This window comes from Bison bison, unplaced genomic scaffold, assembly GCF_000754665.1.
Source record: "Bison bison bison isolate TAMUID 2011002044 unplaced genomic scaffold, Bison_UMD1.0 scf7180017864075, whole genome shotgun sequence".
Lineage (NCBI taxonomy): Eukaryota > Metazoa > Chordata > Mammalia > Artiodactyla > Bovidae > Bison > Bison bison.
Genome location: NW_011494647.1, coordinates 622,013 through 627,925, shown reverse-complemented (window position 1 = coordinate 627,925; position 5,913 = coordinate 622,013). Strand labels below are relative to the sequence as shown.

Below are 5,913 nucleotides of genomic sequence, written 5' to 3'. Positions count from 1 at the left end.
ATCTGCAGTGATTTTGGAGCCCAGAAAAATAAAGTCTGACACTGTTTCCACCGTTTCCCCATCTATTCCCCATGAAGTGATGGGACCAGATGCCATGATCTTCGTTTTCTGAATGTTGAGCTTTAAACCAACTTTTTCACTCTCCACTTCCACTTTCATCAAGAGGCTTTTGTGTTCCTCTTCACTTTCTGCCATAAGGGTGGTATCATCTACATATCTGAGGTTATTGATATTTCTCCCGGCAATCTTGATTCCAACTTGTGCTTCTTCCAGCCCAGCGTTTCTCTCAATGTACTCTGCATAGAAGTTAAATAAGCAGGGTGGCAATATACAGGCTTGATGGACTCCTTTTCCTATTGGAACCAGTCTGTTGCTCCATGTCCAGTTATAACTGTTGCTTCCTGCCCTGCATATAGGTTTCTCAAGAGGCAGGTCAGGTGGTCTGGTATTCCCATCTCTTTCAGAATTTTCTGCAGTTTATTATGATCCACACAGTCAAAGGCTTTGGCATAGTCAATAAAGCAGAAATAGATGTTTTTCTGAAGAGCCACAGCAACACTTTATCACAAAAAGAAATGACAAATCTTCAGAAACCAAATTTAAGTTATAGAATATTTGATCTAAAGAATATAAAATTAAAAATAACTGTCATGGGGACTTCTCTAGTGGTTCAGTGGTTAGAAATCTGCCTTCCAATGCATAGGGTGTGGATTGGATCCCTGTTTGGAAAACTAAGATGCCACACATCATGGGTCAACTAAGCCTACATGCCACAAGTGGAGAGGCCATACACTCTAGAGCACATGCATCACAACGAGAGAAGATCGTGAGCTAAAATGAAGACCCAGTGCAGCCAGAAACAAAAAATAAAGTAAAATCATCTGGCAACATAAGCAGTAAAAAAAAAAAAAAAGAAGAAGAAGAAGAAGCTGTTTTGAAGGAATTCAGTGAGTCACAAAAAACTCAAAAGGATAATTCATGAGCTCAGAAATAAAATGAATGAGCAGAAGAAACATTTTACGAAGAGATTGGAATTCTAAAAAAGAACCAAACATAACTTTATGTTAGGCATAAAGTTAGAGTGTTTAGAGATTTTAGAGCTTGAAAAACAAGACAACGAATGCTTTAGAAAGCATTCAAAATGGAGTAGATGACATGTAAGAGAGAATTAGCAAGCTTGAAGACAGAAATATAGAAATGGTACATGTAGAAGAGGAAAGAGCAGATATTTTAAAAATGAGAAAATTCTATGGGTGCTATCTGACTCTTTTAGGAAGGGCAATATAGGGTAATGTTTATCCCAGAAGAAAAAAAGACAGAGAAAGGAGAAGAGTTTAAAGAAACAATAGCCAACAACTTCTCAAACCTGGGAAGTAACTGGATATACAACTCCATAAAACTAAGAGAACACCTAATTGCCACAATGCAAAAAGACCTTCTCTAAGACACATTTCAATTAAATTGTCAAAAGTCAATGAAAAAGAAAGAAACTTAAAGGGGAAAATGATCCTACAAAGGAACCCTATTAGGTATGAGAAGATTTCTCAGCAGAAACTCTATATGACAGGAGAAAGGATATTCTCAAAACACTGAAACATACACACGGTCGCCCAAGAATCTCTATCCAACAAAGCTATTATTTGGGTATAAAGAAGCACATTTACAGACAAACAAAATTTGAGGGAGTTTATCAATACTAGACCTGCCTTACAAAAAAATGTTGAAAGGATCTCTTCTACTAGAATCAAAATTCAAAAGTACACAAAACCTTGAGTGACATGATAAGTAGACAGAATCAGAAAATTGCTACTCTATCAGAATAGATTTTAAAACATTTTATTATAGCATAATGGTGAAGGGAGGAGAAAGTAGAAAAAATAACTATAGCTATTTCAATTTGATAACAAACTCACAACATAAAAGTCCTTAATTTAGGGAAACAAAACAAAAAGGTAAGAGGAAAAGGACAAAGCTTGTATAGGCAAATAAAGGTGAGATGTTATCAGCAGGAAAAAAGGACTATTATAACAGTAATGCATTTTGTACAAACATCGTGGTAACCACAAATCTAGAGCAGAGACATGAAAGAGAAAAACATTGTATAAAACCACTCAACCAAAATAGCAGACAGGGAATGCAAGGAGGAAAAAATAGTGCAGATATTGAGCAACCAGAAAACAAAAGATAAAATGGCCATTCTAAATGCTCATCTGTGAATAGTCATCCTAACTGTAAATGGATCGATTTCCTCAACTCAAAAGCCAGAGTGGATGGATAGATTAAAGAAGAAGACACAACTGTATGTTCCCTCTAGAAGCCTCATCTCAGCTCTAAAGACAAACATGAGCTCAAAGTGAAGGGATGGAAAATGATTACCCTAAGCAAATGGCAACCCTCAAAAACACATGTGTAGCCATGTTCGTATCAGACAAAATAGACTTTGCCAGAAGACATAACAAAAGACACGGATGAACATTATATAATGATAAAGGGGACAGTTCAATTTAAGACATAAGAGTTATTAATATATGTGCACCTAATATAGGAGAAAAAACATATAAAGTAATTATTAACAGAACAAAAGGGAGAAATTGCTAGCAACATGGCAATAGTAGGGGATATTAACATCCCACTTACATGAATGGGCAAATTATCCAGACAGAAAATCAACAACTAAATAGTGGCCATAAGTGAAAATTAGACCAGATAAACTTAACAGATTTATACAGAACATTTCATCCAAATGCATCAGACACATTCTTTTCAAGCGTGCATGGACCATTCTTTAGTATACACCACGTATCAGGTCACAAAATAATCCTCAACAAATTTAAGAGGATGGAAATTAGTTCAGGGATCTTTTCTGATCACAGTGGTATAAAACTAGAAGTCAACTGCGAGAAGAAAGCTAGAAAAATCACAAACGTGGAAATTGAACAATATGTTATTGAATAACTGTTTGGTCAACAAAAAAAAAAAAAAAAAAAGGAAATTTTAAATATACCTGTATGAAAATGAAAACACAACGAATTAAAATTTATGAGATGCAATAGAAGTGGTACTTAGAGGGAATTTTATACCAAAACTTTACTTTAAAAAAAAAAAAAGGCAAGAAGAAAAAAATCTCTAAACACTCTAACTTTATGTCTAACAGAACTAGAAAAAGAATAAGCAAAGTCCAAAGTAAATTGAAGGAAGGAAACAATAAAGATCAGAGCAGAAATAAGTGAGAGACTTAAAAAAAAAATAGAAAAGATCAGTGAAATTAAGAGCTGTTTTTCTGAAAAGATAAAATTGAGAAACCTTTAGTAGATTCACTAAGTAAAAAGAGAGAATGTTCTGATAAAATCAGAAATTAAAGCAGAGAAACAATGAATACCACATAAATACAAAGAATTATAAGAGAATGTTACATCGGGTATATAGAGTAACGAATTCCTTGAAACATATAACCCCCTAAGACTGAATAAAAAAGAAAAAGAAAGTATAAATAGAACAACCTCTAATAAAGGGACTGAAAGGGCAATCAAAAACCTTCCAAGAAACAAAAGTCTAGAACCAGAGAGCTTCATGGGTGAATTCTATCAAACAATGAAAGAAGATTTAATATACTCTTCTCAAACTCTTCCAAAACAGAGAAGAGGAAGGAATACTTCTTAATCATTTTAGAGGCCAATATTACCCTGATACCAAAACCAAAGAAAACACATGCAAAAAAAAAAAAAAAAAATTACAGGCAGATATATCTGATGAACATTGATGTAATAATTCTAAAAAATATTAGCAAGTCAAATACAACAATATATTTAAAGGATCATGTGCCACAGTCAAGTGGGATTCATTCCGGGGAAGCAAGTATGGTTTAACATCAATAAATCAATCAGTGTAATACACCACATTAGCAAAATAAAGGATAAAAGTATATGATCATTTCAATAGATGCAGAAAAAACAGTTGAGTTGACAATATTTAGCATCCATATATAATAGAAACTCCCAATAAATAGGGTACAGGTGGATCATACCTCAACACATTAAGGGTCAGATATAACAAACCCATAGCTCACATCATACTCAATAATGAAAAACTAAAAAACTATTTATCTTTTTGGAACAGGACAAAAATACCCACTCTTGTCACTTTTATTCAACATAGTACTGAAAGTCCTACACAGAGCATCATCTGGAAAGGATAAATTATAGTCAATGCTCTTAATTCGGAAAAGCAATAAAATTTATAACACTTGGAAACAACAAAATTCTTTAAATTTTAAAGAGTTAATTTCAGTATTAGCAGAGTTATGATTCCTTCAATCAGCCGAAAACTGAAATCAAGTAAAATAAATTATCATTTTTAGAAACCAAGGTAATTATAATATCCACACCTTGGTTATAATACAAGCAATGAATGCCATTGTATGTTTGCTTATTTGTTTTTTGCTGGAGGTATATTTAATTCCTGGGTTACTTGAAGAGGGTAGTATGATAATTTTACTCTGAAACCCAAGCTCTTTCTGATACACTATAGCAATTCTTAAAGATGCATATGAGGAGATTAACTAAGATGGGAATACTTCTTTGATATCAGATCAGATTAGTCACTCAGTCGTGTCCAACTCTGTGCAACCCCATAGATGGGAGCCCACCAGGCTCCCCCATCCCTGGGATTCTCCAGGCAAGAACACTGGAGTGGGGTGCCATCGCCTTCTCCGCTGAAAAGATGAGTAGGACTTATATCTGCTAAGTGTGCATAACACTTTTATGTAAGTCCTCCAAACTAGAGGCTTGAAAATTACATAAATACAAGCAACTTCCTGAAAAAGTCTCCAAATTTGTTTATTCTTCCACTAACAAAAACTAATCTTTCCTCTGCAAAATGGTGAGCAACTCTTTGAAAAGCTGTTTAGAAAAATCAGTTGTTGAGAGTAAACGAAGACTTTAATCATGTATAGTCAGAAACCGTAGTTGAAGATCATGCATTTCCATGTGGCCTAATTTTAGGTGTCCTAAAAAGCTGCAGTTGTTATGCTATTATAAAAGCCTTAAAGGCTTTTAAAACTTTCTGACTTAGCTAGCAATCAATAAAATTAATCAGCCTTTTCCTAGGCAATTAAGCATTGATAAGAGACTGTAGTTTCATTTTATTTTTTAGACATCATTAGAATTTTATATTGACTATTTGCTTTCTGCATACTGCTTTAAAAAGTTTTTCTACTAGTTATAAAGTTTCTACTAGTTATACATATAAAACAGGAAAAAAATATTTAATCACTCTAACCTACCACCCAGAATCAATAACTTTTAGCATGACAGTGTACTTTAAGTTGGGTTTCCCAGGTGGCTCAGTGGTAAAAAATTCACCTGCCAATGCAGGAGATGCAGGAGACATGGGTTTGATCCCTGGGTCTGGAAGATGTCCTAGAGTAGGAAATGGCAGCCCACTCCAGTATTCTTGCCCAAAAACCCCCCAGAGGAGGCTCACAGGCTGCAGTCCATGGGGTCACAGAGTAGGACATGACTTAGAGACTAAACAACAACAGGCATTGATCAATCACTTACTATATGTTTATTTAGCATCTTTGATGTATTTTGTGCTGAATTAGGAGCTTTAAAGAATGACACAGTTCTGAACTAGGAGATTTGGATGTAGGTAGGAATGAGGGGGCAATGTGATGGTCCTAAGAAATAGCATCCAAATAAGCCCTGGGTTCTCATCCAAGCTACACCTAATGCTGAGCAAATAATCAAATTGCTCTGAGCCCATTCTCTTTGTCTTTAAGTGAGAATTAAATGAAATGGCCCACATGCGGCTCTTAGCAAGATCCCTGACCCATAAAAATGTTCACTATTTGCTAGTACTATTTTTATAGTCACTTGCATTGTGATTTTAGGTAAACACTGAGATTTACAGAGC

At 34.7% G+C, this 5,913-nt stretch overlaps 1 pseudogene; it reads left to right on the top strand.

Annotated features, from left to right (window-relative positions):
• LOC104986817 overlaps nt 1-5,913 on the top strand; it is an 89,755-nt pseudogene that overhangs the window by 14,327 nt on the left and 69,515 nt on the right.